The sequence below is a fragment of the Lactuca serriola genome, chromosome 9 (assembly GCF_051521515.1).
Source record: "Lactuca serriola cultivar US96UC23 chromosome 9, Lser_US96UC23_V15, whole genome shotgun sequence".
NCBI lineage: Eukaryota > Viridiplantae > Streptophyta > Magnoliopsida > Asterales > Asteraceae > Lactuca > Lactuca serriola.
The window spans coordinates 87622787-87639733 of NC_136416.1; positions in this window are offsets into that span (position 1 = coordinate 87622787).

Consider the following 16947-nt stretch of genomic DNA (forward strand, 5'->3'; position numbering starts at 1 on the left):
TAAACCACCAAGTATTTTAAATCTTTAAAATACACCCTTATACTATTATAATATTAATAGTTAATACTTATATATATATATGTATGTATGTATAAGAACAAAGTCAGTCTTACCGTTAGTAGGCCTCATTCACGAATCCGGTCTATAAGGGGGGTATAAGGTTACTGTCTATAAAATGACAGTTTAATGGGTGTCCACTCTCACCCACCGTTTCCTTGACTGGTGGAGGGTCGTTAGCTGAACGGGTTTGACAGGACTGTAATTCTCCCTTCATTAAAAGTATTAATGATAAATACTAAGTAACTAAACCTTTTATAAATACCCAATCTTAGTTACATAGAAAAATGTGAATTTGGTGCTAACCCATGAAATTCACACTTTGCGCCTTACCAAGTCGTTGGTGGAGCGTGTGTGGGTAACCGGCACACTAACTTAGACTAGTAAGGATAAAAAAGGGTGACTTAATGTTTATCATAGATCGGTGGAGCGCATGTGGGTAACCGACACATCGATTAGGTGATAATATTAAGGGTAACAAGTGAATTTGCATGGTTATTCACACCTTGTTTTGTGATCCTCGGCATCTCAGTCACAAAATTTGGGAGGGCACAATCGAGATTGAAACATGCCATTGAAAAGTTTCAAATCCAATTAAAACCTAATAAATTATTTCGTTTTTCATGGTGGAAATTGGTGAATCGTCATTCGCCTACCTTCAAATATCTTATAGCTTGGTTTACGACATCCCTCTTCCAAGTTATAAAATATCAGAGCCATGGGTTGTTTTCTGTTATATTGATGCAAATGTCTTATTTTCAAAGTTGAAAAAAAAAAGAAAAAAAAACATGAGGTTTGTCAAATTTTAAGATAATTACTTGTTTTTGTGAAAAACTAATTATTTTTAAAATTTGAATCATTTGCTATATGAGTTGAATAAGGTCAAATTTAGTAAAAGACAAAATGATATGATTATTTTATTATTTTTAAAAGTTTGATCTAAAGAGTGTTTTTTAAACCTCCATAAGTTATGGATATGAAAAGGTTTTAAAAAAAATTGATTCAAAGTTTTTTATGGAGTTACAAAATTTGGTGTTAATGTTTAAAAGAATTCCATAACTTACTCTTAAGTTATGGAACATGAAAAGTTTCATCATAAAACAAGCATTTATCTCCATAAGTTATGGATTACCAAAAGTATTATGTTTCCTTGATTTATGAGTTAGTTTAGATTAATGGAAAAAAAAATTTGTTTTAGTTGTTTTCAATCCTAATTAATCTAGAGGTAGTTCATAAAATGTGTTTTTGTAACTTGTCCTCAAGTTATATGAAAAGTCACATTTATGCCATAGTATCGATGGAGCGTGTGTAGATAACCGGCACATCGATTGAGGGATAAATATTAAGGGTACCAAGTATATTTGCATGGTTATTCACACCTTGTTTTGTGATCCTCGGCATCCCAGTCACAAAACCTGAAGGGCATACTGGGGTTGAGCAAACTCTAAGTAGAACTCCAGCAGATCCCTATCTACCTTCGGGTCTGGAGAAGGAATGGCAACATTTGAATTAAAGCAGTGAAAGATGAATGCCTTTCGTGTGATCGGCGTGTCAAACTGTGCGTCCTTGGAGTTCTCGAGCCCAAATAACATTACAGGCTCAAGCCAAAGTATACTAGGCTCATCAACGACACACCTTTGAAGCAAATCTATAGTCCAGACAGGAAACATGGACTTCTTCTTTTCTAGGAGCTCCGTCTCCTTTCGCTTTTGCTCAAGCTCAGCCTGTTGTTTCTTGTACTTTTCTTCCAGCTCTCTCTCAGAGGGCTTTGCCTTCTGAAAAGGCTTTTCAGGATTCTCAGCATAGACATCATCTTCATTGTCTGTGTCATCCTCCCCAATCTTGTTCTTCTTATTCTCCTTGTTAGTGACCGAAGCTTCATTATCCTTCGGTTCAGTAGATGGTTTCGGGCCAGGAGGAGGTTGAGTTGTTGCCTTCTCTCCCCCTTGTTTCGGCTGGACACCAGTCACTGGAACACCCTCAATTCGACTAAGGATGTCCAATGCTGGCCTGAGCTTGTCAGCCAAGTGTCGTCTGATTGTAATAGTGATGATTGTATCATGCGCTTCAAGGAGATGAAGGAGGATGGAGTGAACATCAGCAGCAGAACTCCGAATGACCTCCCTCTCTGATTTTAGGTCATTGAGCTCAGCAGTAGCAGCACGCAGCTTGTAATTTTGCATTTTCATCTGTGAGGTTCTCCTGTCAAGCTCATCCATGATGCGATTCTCTACAGCTAATTCTGCCTCAAGTTGAGTCAGGCGATCATTAACATTATCATGTAGAGACTCGTTGGCAGCTTCGATCGCTTGGAGTGCAGCTTCAAGATGGGACCTTTCAGATTGAAGGGATCGTTAAAGGTTATCCATCGAAGCGTTGACGGTTTGAGCATTCTTCTTAGCAGCCGCCTACAAAGAATCTAGAAACAGGTGAGCTTCAGAAACTAGTTTATCGACTTTTGCGGTCGCATCCTTGCACTCCTTGATAGAAGCCTCAACAGCAAGAGAGGCTTGTTCACATTGTGAAGTGGAGGCTTCAATAGCTTTAGCTGCAGCAGAGAGTGAGGCACTGTGTTCTTGAACAACAGATGAGAACAAGGCCTTTAAAGCAGCTTCAGAGTAAGCTCCAGAGGAAGAGGATGAGAGCAGTTGATCAAGTTTTTCGTTTATTGCCTTGAGATGACGCTTTGCAACAGGCTCATCATCATCATCGTCACTCTATACACGATAAGGACTAAAATACGTGGAATCAAATTCCAAGTCTCACCGCCTAGAACAGGGGTGGTTTCTGTGGATGGAGTAGGAGATAAGGGTTTGGTAGTGGCTGGAGGTTCGGTTGTGACAGGTGGTCGGTTGTTACAGGTGGAGTGGTTGTAACGAGTGGAGTGAGAGCGGTAGAATAAGCTCCTGTGGTAGTAGTGTCTGTGAATATGGGAGTGGGGATGGGAATTGTAGTGAATGGTTGAGTGGTTGGAATGGGAAATATTGGAGGGATGGATACTGGGATGGTTACAGGTGGAGGTGAAGGAGGGTGGGAGCGAACTGGAATTTTTGGGGTAGGGGAGCGAGGCGGCGTATCACCTCGACCCGAAGCCTCATCATCAGAGATTTCGTTCTCAGATTCTGAAGGAGGAGCAGACCTATGTTTGGGAGGAGCATACTCTGAATCTGAATCACTTGAAGATTAGAGTGTGAGCTTCCTAGCAGGCTTCTTTTGTTTCTTCGGTTGAGCCTGTGATGTAGCAGCCTTGTTAGACTTTCGCTTCTTAGGGGTTTGCCCCTTGGTTGATTTGGAAACCGGTGCCTCCTTCTGAGTTTTAGTTTTCTTGCCCCTTTTCGCTGGCTTCTCAGCCTCTTCAATGGATCGAACCATGGCTGGCGTAAGCTCCCTTGGACCTGAAGATAGAATCTTCCTGTATTGTTGTAGAACATTACTCGCTGCAGAGACACGAGCGAGCATGGTTTCAGGAATAGATCCAATAAAGAAGTACTTGGTGGGATCTGTGACTATGATTTTGGTTGTGTGAAAAGTAGCGATGGAGGAGAGAAGACAATCCGCCATGATTGGAACATGAAGGTGATCCATTGCCCAGTTGGTGATTATTGACCAAAATCGCCCACAAGAAATCTCTAAGTGCCTGGATGAAGAGACCAAGCTTTGTACCAGTTGCTTCCAGATAATAGTTCCAAAATCCAAATCAATCACATGGTACAGTCCGTATAGCACAGTCATAAAAGACTTGCTCGCACCATCTGAGCCGGCGCTTCGCTCAGAGAGTCCTTTGAACAGCAAAGTGAAAAATCCATTCCATTGAGGCGGAAGGCAGGACTTCTTGAACTTGGTTATTGTGGTGAGGGTTTCAGTATACCCCATCTGATAAAACATAGAAAACAGTTGACAAGTGGTGATGGATTCAGGGTTTACCAGAGATTGTTCTTGAGACAGACCAATTAGGGCACAAAAGCGGTGCTTGGAGATGGAGGTCTTCTTATTGTGGATTTCAAAGTGAATCCTTTCATGAACCTTTTCGTAGTAAGCAGTGGAGTAGACAAGAGAAAGACAGGACATTGGTACGACTTCGACTTTGGTCAGCACTTCGACGAGAGGTGAGTATTTGAGACACTCAACGACATATAGCATGTAGGGTTTATAGATAAATGGAGTGGGATCGATGATCAGGTTCTGTTGAGGTTTGATTGTGAGAAGTGGTTAACGAATAGAAGTATCATGAACGGACGAAGAGTCTGCCATTGTAGAAGCTTGGAGAAGATGATGAGCAGTAAGAGAAATCGCCTTTGTTCTTTGAGAGAGTTTGGTAAGTGATCAAAGGTTAAAGAGTACCGTTCCAATTCCTTTTATACATACAAGGAGGAGAGAGAAAAATCCGGATGAGATCTTGGATTATTTCAAAAATAGCGCCTGACTTGACGGATGAACAATTGGCATACCGATGATGATGCAGGAAAGAGAAAGGACGTTTCCTTTTTGCATGCCATTCCATAAAATTCGCTTTTTCAAATTTCGAAACCGATTAGATAACCGCCGAGTCAGCTTTCACTTTATCCCAATCGTCACCCCAAAGTCCATTTGAATCGTCATTTCCTGTTATGCTTTATTGAACAGTCTTAAAAGAACCAGAGTTTGGAAAATTAAAATTTTCGTGCATAGAGTGTAAAATATAAAGAAATAAAGCAAACTTTTTGGGATAATTTGTGATGTCTTAAATAGGCATAAAACAATGGATTTTGGGCATGAATTACTTCCTTCAAAGTCAAGAGAGACATTAAAGTGTTTGCTTGGTTTTCCATTAAATAAGGATCAATAACTTCTTAAGAAGTATTGAAAGGCATCTTTTTGAAGGTTATAAAGGGTGGCTTTCGCTTCAATTCATAATTTCGATACTTGACATAAGACCGAAACTGAATGAAGTACTTGTGAGATCATTGTGATCTTTTGAACAAGTAGGTAGCATAAATTTTATAGTGACAAAAGGAAGTAAAGAAATCTCAAAAAAAAATTAGACTGGATCTTTAGGGTAAGAAAAGCCTTGGTGTAAGACAAATTTATAAAGATCACTCAAAAGTAAAAAGAGATTTCATTAGGTAACAAGTAAGATCTTGAATATGAGAATTCACCGTCAATTCATTAGAGGTGTTGAATTGTGGGTTTCACTTAGTACATAGTGGCATGAAACTAAGATCATGAACGCAAATTTTGTATAACCATAAACCTCAGTGGTTAATACTGAGAGTCTCAAGGGTTATATTGGTGAAACGAAGTATAATGGAGAAAAATGATGGAGATGATAAAAGAAGCGAATGTATCTCTGCTCTAAAGAAAAAGAATGACCAAGCAGAAAACTCTAAACTCAATGTGAAGAGAGTAAGGTAGCTCATGATTAGAGTGAATATTGCAGCCTGAATTGGGAAAACATGATTTGTATATATCATGTTATTAAGGCTTCACTCAAAATCTTTCGAGGCTTTAGTCAACATATTCCAGCATGCTTCTAGGGACGCCTAACTAATGAAAAAAAATTACCTGCCTTAGCTTCGCCATCGAGAATCACACTTATACAAAAAAGAAAACATTAGATAAAAAAAATAAAAAAATAAAAAAATATATTTTTGTATTTTGTGAGAATTGACCAATTGAACGAAAGAGAAAAATATTTTAGATTTTATGAATATAAAAGAAGTATTTAAAAAGGTGTACAAAGGAATACAATCAAAATGCGTTGATAAGAAAAAGAAGCGAACGAGTTCAGAAGGACCGAACCCGAAATAGACCGAACGTTCGGTTCATTTCGGTTCATGGTCGAACTTCACCCGAAATAGACCGAACCTGAAATAGACCGAAAGTTTGGTTCATTTCGGTTCGCTCTATTTCTCTTGTTACCTTTATTGAAGCGAAGGCGATTTTAGTACGGATTCGGCTTCCATCATTCCTAGACCTTGTAGAATCTTATTGAAGCTTGCTTCAGGTAAAGCCTTAGTGAATATATCTGCCAGTTGATCGGTTGTCCTAACGGAGTGAATCTCTACGTTACCATCTTCGACGTGATCCTTGATAAAGTGGTACCTCAGTGCTATATGTTTAGTCTTTGACTATTGCACTGGGTTGTGACAAATCCTAATTGCGCTTTCAGAGTCGCAATATAGTGGGATTTTCTTCATGTTTAGCCCATAATCCCTAAGCTGACTTTGTATCCATACGAATTGAGATGTGCATGATGTTGTAGCAATGTATTCAGCTTCTACAGTGGAGAGAGAGACACAAGTTTGTGTCTTCGATTGCCAGCTAACCAATTTGCCATCTAGAAATTGGCATCCTCCAGTGGTGCTTTTACGATCTAATCCACAGCCACCTAAGTCAGCATCTGAGAAATATTGAAAAAGAATCTTGAGTTGGCTGGATACCACAGAACGAGAGAGGAGATTTGCTTCAGATAGCGAAAGATGTTTTTCACGGCTTATAGATGAGGTTCGCGTGGGTTAGCTTGAAATCTTGCACAGTAACAGACTAAAAACATGATGTCAGGTCTACTGGCTGTGAGATACATCAGAGACCCAATCATTTGACGATAGAGTGTCATATCAGCGGCTGGTTTCTCCAATGAGGGTGTAAGCTTTGTCCCAAAGGCCATAGGAACTTTCACTTTGGAGTCTCCCGTCATCCCAAACTTGGCCAATAGTGTCTTGGTGTATGCCTCCTGATTAATAAAAATGCCTTTGGGTCCCTGTCTAATGTTTAATCCAAGGAAAAATTTAATTAGACCCATTGAGCTCATCTCAAATTTAGTTTCCATCAACTTCCTGAATTCAGTTGTTAAGCTAGGATTCGTGGAGCCAAAGATGGTGTCATCAACATAAATTTGGACTATCATAAGGTGGTTACCTTCTCTCTTGCGAAAGAAGGTTGGGTCAACCGAACCTTGTTTGAATTTAGACAATTTTAAGAATCGAGTTAGAGTTTCATACCATGCTCTGGGAGCCTGTTTTAGGCCATATACCGCTTTGTCAAGGACATAACAATGATCTGGATACTTCTCCTTCACGAAGCTTGGCGGTTGCTCAACATACACAGTTTCTTCAAGTTCTCCGTTGAGAAAGGCACATTTGACGTCCATATGATAGACTTCAAAGTTCTTGTGTGCAACATAGGCAAGAAAGATACGAACATACTCTTATCTTGCAGCAGGAACGAAGGTCTCTTCATAATCGATGCCTTCTTCCTGACAGTAGCCTTTGGCAACCAACCGAGCTTTGTTGCGAATTACATTTCCCTCCTTATCCATCTTGTTTCTGAATACCCATTTGAGACCGACAACCGAGGCATCCTTTGCATCGCTTGAACCCAGTCTGAATGATCAAGTGCAGAATTAACGGTCTTCAGTTCAACTTTGGAAACAAAGGAGTTGAACATGCAAAACTCTACTTGTGAAAAGAGTGCAGCTTGTTTTGCTTTGATTTGAGATCGAGTTAACACCTTTTCTGAAGATTCCCCAATAATTTGACTTTGAGGGTGATCTTTGGTCCATTTGATGAGCGGTGGGTAATTTGGATCACAATTGGGATCCAATTCAGCATTAACTTCTTCTTCCAATTCTGACAGTATGTCATCATCATTGACGATGGTGTTCTCCCCCTCGAAGGACGACGCCTGTTCAGTACCTGGATTGGTATTCCCTCATTCGATTGGATTCTCAGAAGAACTTCAAGAATGAGACGATAAGCTCTCCCCTGGAACGATGAACCTTGATCATGATGAAGAGATGGACCCTCCCCCTGGACATTAGGACGGTCATTCGAAGGTTCACTTGCCTCTGGCCTGTCGGTTTCTTTGGATTGATCATCAGCCATCTTTTGAGCAGCAGCATCGATGATTTGTTTTAGATCATCAACTTTGTTGTATTTTTCCGTTGATTCAGAATCAATCGCTTTTTGAGGCTCATCAAACAGAAGCAAATATTGCTTGAAAAGATTTAAAATAGAGGTAGTAAGTTGACTATTCTTTGGAAAGATTTATTGCGTTGCACTTTCTGTTGATTTCATCTTCTTAACATAACTATCGTCAAAGGTGACATAGTATGTTTCTTCAATCTTCTTTGAGCGCCTATTGAGAACTCTATACGTTTTGGAATTCAGGGAGTAACCTAAGAATATTCCTTCATCAACCTTAGCATCAAACTTATTTCGATTCTCTCTGGAGGTGAAGATGAAGCATCTTGAATCGAACACATGGAAGAATTTCACATTTGGTTTACGATTGTTTAAAATCTCGTAAGGAGTAATGGAGAATCGCTTGTTCAAATACGATCTGTTCTGAGTATAACAAGCAGCAGCAATTGCATCAGCCCAGAAATACAAAGGCAAGGACGTGAAGCATAGCATTGTTCGAGTTGCTTCACACAGAGATCGGTTTCGTCTTTCAACGATACCATTTTGCTGTGGAGTGTATGGGGCTGAGAAATTGTGAGTCGTTCCCTTTTCAGCAATAAAGTCTTCAAAATCCTTGTTCTTGAATTCCAAGCCATTGTCACTTCTCACATTACGAACGACTTTCCTTAGTTGAATCTCTATCTGTTTTATAAAGAGCTTAAGCTTTGGAGTAGCTTCAGACTTTTGCATCAAGAAGAATACCCATGTAAATCGAGAGAAATCGTCCACTATAACTAGAATGTACTAGTTTCCACCAATGCTTTCAATGGACGAGGGTCCACACAAGTTAATAAGTAACAGTTCTAATGGTTCTATCACTTTTGTATTCATAATAGAAGGATGGCTTTGCCTGCTTTGCTTTCCCATTTCACAGGCGACACAGAAATGTTCTTTGTCAAATTTTAGAATTGGAAGACCTCGAACATGATCACCTAAAACCAACTTGTAGATATCCTCGAAATTTAGATGAGAAAGTCTTCGATGCCATAACCAACTTTCGTCTGAGTGAGCCTTCGTAAGTAAGCAAACTGCTGGTTTACCTCGAATTGGGTTGAGGTTCAAAGGATACATTTCGCCTTTTCGCTTTAACTTCAGCAGAATGTTGTTGGATTTCTTCTCGACAATCTCTGATCCTTCATCATCAAATGATACCTTCAATCCAGTGCCAACTACCAGCTGTGAAACGCTAATAAGGTTGTTTTGGAGCCCTTCAACATACGCCACTTTTCTTATAGAGAAATCTCCATTAGTGATCATTCCATAGCCTTTGATAGTACCAAATGAGTTGTTGTCGTACTTCACAATACCACCATCCTTGAGAGACCAAAACTCCCTCAGTTCTTCCTTCCTCCCTATCATGTGACGTGAGCATCCACTATCAATGTACCATTCTTCGTCAAACTGCTCGTCACGTATAACCTGCAAAATATTAAGCAGATTTAGGAACACAAAGTTTCTTGGGTCCTTGTGAGCCTTTAACAGGACAGGGAATAGTAAGAGAAATATCAACCAAGTAAGTGCGTTTAATTAAAGTTGTTTCATCCTTTCTTTTTATGGTGAAAACTTTAACTTTGGTTGATTTAGTAGGATTGGGACTTGTGGTGTTGACGTCAGCATTCTTTTGGATCTCTTTTGGAAGTCTGTTATCTTCTGGAAAGAGTTTTCCTTTTCCCTTGAAATCAATTGAAGGACGAGAATTGGAATGTGAAATGTTGGATTCAAAAGTGGCATTGGATCTTCTGTGTTTCTGATTGGACTTGTAAGGATGGCTACCGAAACAGCTCTTTCGGTTGCTGTTGAGTGGAGAGCCAAGACCGCTCTTTTGGTTGATATTGCTTCGAGGACCGAAACTCTCCTTTCGATCGAGGGACCGAAACTCTCCTTTCGGTTCCTTTCGGTCGAGGGCCCGAAACCATCCTTTCGGTTCCTTTCAGTTGAGGGACCGAAACTACCCTTTCGGTCGAGGGCCCGAAACCATCCTTTCGGTTCCTTTCAGTTGAGGGACCGAAACTACCCTTTCAGATGATGTTGTTTTGAGGATCGAAACTACCCTTTCGGTTCCTTGATTCTTCTTGAGATTTGTGATTCCTCTCGATCCTTATAAAGTGAGGATTTTGTGATCTCCAAAACTGATTTCTTTCTGAGAGATTCTTCTTGTATCTCAGATTTCTTTGGTGTTTTCGATCAGCCACATGTTTTGGATTTCTATGGATGTTGGCCTTTCTCATTGAAGTAGGAGCATAGTTGTCATTCTTTGTTGATGATGTTTCACTAGTGGTTTGCAAAGGATCGCCCAATGAGGTTTTGGTTCCACTTGTGCTTGGCACATCATATCTTGTAGGCTCATTTAGTGGTTCGGGTATATATCTACCTTTCACTCTCCACGAAGTCTTCTAAGATAGGCCCTTCGTTTCATCAGCGTTGTCTGTTGGTGCTTACCAGAATCCGACAGCGTTATCTTCTTCCACCATAACTATCAATTCTGTAGTTTGTTGTGGAGTAACACCAGGGACTGTGTAGACTTGATTTGGAGTGGTTTGTACCTTTTGGTACACAACAACTTTTGCCTTAAGAGTTTTGGTCTTGTCTGTTGACGATCGAGCGAACTCAATAGAATTTTCAGAAATCAAATTTTTACGTGTTTCGGGTTCGCTCTTGACAAATTCTGAACAGTCCACCAAATCTTCTAAAGAGATTTCACTCAGATCATCATCCTCATTAAGTTCAGTTGCATTTTCAACATCAATTTTATTTTCTAAACTTAATTTGGCATTTAAAGAGTCAAATTTCTGTACAGTTTTGGTTCTTAATTTTAATCTATCATTCTCGTCTAATAGATTTTTAAGCATGTCCTTGTGGTCTTTGCACTTTATGTAGGATTCAATTTTGTCCAGACCGATTTTATATGCAGGAGAGACCTCATTAGCAGATGCAACGCTTTCACAGTTGAAGGCTTCAACATCGATTTCATCATCCTTTAACTCAAGGAAGGGTAAAATCATGCGATGTAACTTCTTTCCTATTTCACAATCAAGATGCAACTGAGTGATGTTAAAATAAAGTCTTTTAGCAATCAAACAAAACACATTTCATTGTTTAAGAAGTTTAAGATTGTCTCTTTGCAAATATATCGAATCATCCTTAGACCTAATCAACTCTTTCTCTTTCTACTCTATCCACATCCTCCCTTCCTCACTCTTCGACGATATCCTGCTGATTTGATCAGTTAGGTTAGAATTTGTGACACGGGTTTGGGTGAGACTGCTACTTATGCTTGAAAATTTCGATTTTAAGTTATTTAATTACTTTTCATAGTTAGTAACAGGTATATTTAGGGAAGCAAGAATATTTTGTACCTTCTTGATCAACTTAGTACATTCGTTGATCTGTGCACTGACAGGTTTAGCAGCAAAACACCTGTCCTCTCGCTCCTTATCGTCTTCTATTCCCCCGTCGGTTTTGTATCCTCTCATTTTAGACACACCTTCGGTCACCACAAAGCACCTTCCTGTTACAGGTTCTTCTTTCGCCAGCATAGCCTTCCCATGAGTGGGCTTCCTGACTTCTTCATCCTCTGAATCTGTGGACCATACTTCCACACTACCAAATTCATCATAGTTGTCTGTATCCTGCACAATTAAAGCATTCTTAGTAGTATTGTTAGCAGCAGACTTTCTTTTCTTGATTTCCTCCAGTCTTCTTAGGAGGCTCGCTTCCTCATCTTCATCATTTATCTTTTCTTCTTTCTTTTTTAGCATATAATCTTTTGCAAAATGGTTCTTGCCTCCACATTAATGGCAATCAAATCCTGAGTCTCCACCAACTTTCCCTTCTTTCTTTGACTCTTCAGACTTCGTCCCCATCTTCGGTTCCTCCTTGATCTTTTCGGCGCTGTAACTTCCCAGCTAGTTTCGGTTCTTGTTGGCTGGGAATTTATTCTTAATGAATTTTCTGGGATTGGATACCATCATGGCATATTCTTCACTGGTTAGATCATAACTGGCAAGATGCAATTCCTCTTCTTCTTCAACCAAGCTTTTTCTTTTAGAGACAAGAGCTAAAGAACCCAAACTGGAAACCACATTCGTTTCCTTAGACAGTGCACTTTCATGGGATTTCAAAATATCCACTAGTTTCGCTAGAGAATATGACTTGAACTGTTCATGAGCTTTAACTGTAGATACAACAGCCATCCAATCGGATCTGAGACCGTTCATGAAAGTAACTTTTTGTTCAATAACTTTCCTTTCAATCCCATGCTTTATCATCTTGCTTAAAAGATGATTAAAGCGATCAAAGGCTTGAACTAGTTTCTCTTCGGGCTTCTGCTTGAAATCTCCAAATTCAGAGAGCAAGAGAGTTTGAACTGAATGTTCCAAGTCTTCGTCAATGGAATACAATTCTTTTAATATGTCCCAAATCTCTTTAGCAGTGGCACAAGAACTTACCAAACGAAACATATCTGACCGCAAAGAAAACCTTGTCATCCTCAAGGCCTTGATGTTGCATTGAAACTTTTCCTTCTCGTCTTGAGGAATATCTTTGACATCGTTAACAAGCTGATTGTACTCCTTTTGAGTTTTGACAATCTTTTAGGTGCTTGAGTGAGCGAATGAGCCAACAGTGACCGCTTCCCAGATCAAGTATCCATTATCCTCCGATCCAATCACATAATCATCAAAGTGATGCGTCCAAACTTCATAGTCTTATGTATACAAGATTGGTATCCTTGTCGTAGAACCAATGTTGTTGGAGATATTGATTGGATTGGTTTGTGAATCATCCATGGACATTGTAATGACTTTTGATCGATTACCTGTAAAAGATCAGACTTGTAATATATCGTTAGGGTTAGATCAACGATTAATGAGATACGTCAATATGGAATGACAGCTCAATTAATATCAATCAATGCGGAATTAAAAACCCTAATAACTTCTTCGACAGAAGAGATGTGTATGAATTACACAGTCTCCTGCTCTGATACCAATTGATGAGAATAAAACTCTAGATCGATTAGATCTTTCACAGGTAAGAATATGAAAAACAAACAAACACAGTAAGAGTATGAACACTGAATAGAATCAAATATGTGCTTATGATTCAACAAAGTCACGCCTCAGCAGAGCTCGACAAAGAACTTTCGTTGTAGAGGCGAGCTAGGGTTTACAAATCTCAATAAGGAAAATAATTAAAGCGTTAACCCCTAAGACTGCATGCATGCAGCTTATATACTAAACCCTAGAACAAAAACATGCACGGTTGGACAGGCCCAATACCGGCAATCAAAACTGGGCTAAGGACCGAGCCCATGATGCAACATAATAATCCCAACAGGAGGTATAAGGTTATTGCCTATAAAATAACAGTTTAATGGGTGTCCACTCTCACCCACTGCTTCCTTGACCGGTGGAGGGTCGTTAGCCGAATGGGTAGGACAAGGACTATAATTCTCCCTTCATTAAAAGTATTAAAGAGAAATATAAAGTAACTAAATGTTTTTTATAATTCCAAATCTTAGTTACTTTAGGAAAATGTGAATAAGGTGCTAATCCATGAAATTACACTTTGCACTTTGTTTAAGTTGGTTAGTGGAGCGTGCGTGGTTAACCGGCACACTAACATTGACTTATGAGAAATGGCAAAAGGTCTAAACAATTGAGAATATGATTATGGCATCCCTTTTCATAGTTCTGAAATTGTTTAGACGCACCTGTGAGTTATCTAAGATAAGGTGTTTAATTTTGATAAAGCCTTATCAAAGCAATCTAGTATCAGAAATCTAAACTTTAGTAAGAATGTCAATAAAGTATTGACTTCTAGAGGTCCAGCTGTTTTCTGGATACATGTCAAAGCTAGTGGGAGCATAAGTGTTATGCTAGTAATCATCATGTTAGTGGGAGCATGATAATTATGATAAGTATTGCAAGTTAGCAATGTTAATTATAGAAAACAAAAGTTTCAATTCGTGAGGTTGTAGGGGTTGAAAAAGTTGTTTTGCTGTAATTAAGGGAGAGGAAATTATACTTCATTTCAATTCTAAAAGCTTAGATTGAGATTTTAATCAAATTTAGTCAAATATATATATATATATATATATATATATATATATATATATATATATATATATATATATATATATATATATATGTATATATATATATATATGTATGTATGTATATATATATATATATATATATATATATATATATATATGAATTTCATGTTGGATTGGTTCAACTTAAGAAAATTCTATATATTACGTTCTCAAAATACGATTATGATTACGACATCCCTTTTCAAAGTCAAATTTTGAGAATATGGAAAACAAAAAAATATTATGGCAAAAGACTAGTCTAGAACCATGTCTTTATGTAAAACATCATGAATCGTGTCCCATTTACTTTGGGTACAAGATCGATTACATGTGCTATAATATTTATCCTTTCTGAATTTTCCAAATGCCTTGGGGCATTAAGGGGGAACAATGTCTAGAATTGGATATGACTAAAGTGATTAAGCAATTATCGAGGACAATCTAAGGTTTACTAAAGATTGGTTGCTCAAGGACAGTTGGAAGTATACTGTTAATATTGGAAGGATCATATTGACATATTCTGAAAAGAGGCAACTCTTGTTCAGAAGTGATAGTCAAAAGGGGAATGTGGAAATGATCCCATTGGTGAAAGTTGTTCAATAAATATGTGTAAGATTAAAAAACTTAATGCAAGAAGGATGTTTCCAAGGAGTTGATCTCCTTTGGAATGCTCTGCAATGTTGTCAAGTCTTTGTGACTTTGTGCATAATCATTACAAGAGAATCATTGCATATAAGTTTAGAATCTAACAGATTTCGAAAAAATGGCATGAATTTGGAATTCCTGCATTTGCCATAAGAATTCGGGAGTGTGAAATTAGAATCATTGAAAGTTTGGTGAATTGGTTTATTTCACAAAGTAAGGATCATAGACAAACATAGAGTGCATACTTGGTGTATGGCAAAGCTATTGTTTAGAAAAACATAGTGTACATGCTCGGAGCATGGGACAACTATTGTTTTAATTCAACAATAAAGTTGATAGCTGAAACAGTATGCAACGAATAATGTGTAATCATATGGTGATAGATAAAAGGTGTTTTATTTATGTTCATAGGTTTTGATACCATATTATATTCAATTATTCTTGTGTTTCATTTTGAATGTTTTGACTTCCAAGATAAACTAGGTTATTCTTCCGGAATGACTAAGTTATTCAAACCATCCACAGTCGGTCATATGTTGGAAGTAGATATGAATCAAGACTGTCATGGGTTGGCTTGTAGAGGTCCAAGTTGGTGGACAAAGTTGTGCTACAACACTCACGAGTGCTCATAAGTTCTGAGTATTGGATTCAACCCGCGCTCATTGGAATCACTTCATGGATTTTATCTCGAGTGATCATGAGACGATGATATCTTATATTCTTCAAACCTAGAGATATGAGTTGTTACTATGAGTTGGTTGTACATTGATTGCACGAAAACGCATTCGGTAACTCGATGTTATAAAACGTGCCTTTGTGTATGATTCAACAAGTAGTAGAACAAGCCATATGAATCGAAGTTTATCCATTCCTTTTACCTTCAGGATAAAAAGCGATATCTGTGGGCCCCTCGATGATTTGGTGATGACAAACGTAAGTGCTCGTCCAGGCCTGGACTGATTTGATTTGTTCAATTAGTCAATCGTCATAAATCGGAAATCGGGAAACAACAAACGGACAGAGAGAATGATTATAATCCATGTCTCAGTCCATATGATATCTAGAATGGAGGAATATATGATCCCTTATCTAATGGAAATGTCATTTGATTTGTTCAGAGTTTGACAGCGACTTTAAGAGCTACGATTGCTAGTCGGGATCTTGGAGTGATACTTGAATAATAGTTTTAGACTTACCCAAGTGGGAGACTGTTGGATTAGGTGTCTAAGCCCATAACTATTATTGGTATGTATCGACCAGAGAGTAGCATGGTCCATTTGAGTTGCATATCATCAGGACAATTTGTTAGGATGGACTTTTGAGAGAAGGTTATTTATGGTTTATTAATATATTATAAGTAATAATATATTAATATGAAATCATATGTTTTAATTAGTATTGATCAAGAATTAATTTGGAATTAATTTATGGTCGAAAGAGACTAATTAAATCTATGTGGACTAATTATGATAATTAGTTATATTTATATGTGTTGGGCTTAGGATCCATGTTGGACCAAGTTTACGTATGGATACATAAAGAGTTGGGCCACATGAACCATGGATCATAAAACCCATGGGTATGGATTTGGGGTATATCCATGACACTAGAAATCCCATGAATACTTTAATTCCAAGTTAAGCCCTTAGAATTTTAAAAGTGAAAATTCAACCCTTATTCTTTATAATATTATAAGTTAATAATATATATATATATATATATATATATATATATATATATATATATATATATATATATATATATATATGTATGTATGTATAAGAGCAAGTCGTCTTACCATTAGTAGGCCTCATTCACGAAGCCGGTCTATAAAGGTGGTATAAGGTTACTGTCTATAAAATGGCAGTTTAATGGGTGTCCACTCTCACTCACCGCTTCCTTGAATGGTGGAGGGTCGTTAGCCGAACGGGTAAGACAAGGACTATAATTCTCCCTTCATTAAAAGTATTAATGATAAACATAAAGTAACTAAATATTTTTTTATAATTCCCAATCTTAGTTAGTTTAGGAAAATGTGAATAAGGTGATAATCCACGAAATTACACTTTGCACTTTGTTTAAGTCGGTTAGTGGAGCGTGTGTGGTTAACCGGCACACTAACTCATATTTAACAAGGTAGGCAAAGGGTAACTTAATATTTATCATAGTATCGATGGAGCGTGTGTGGTTAACCGGCACATCGATTGA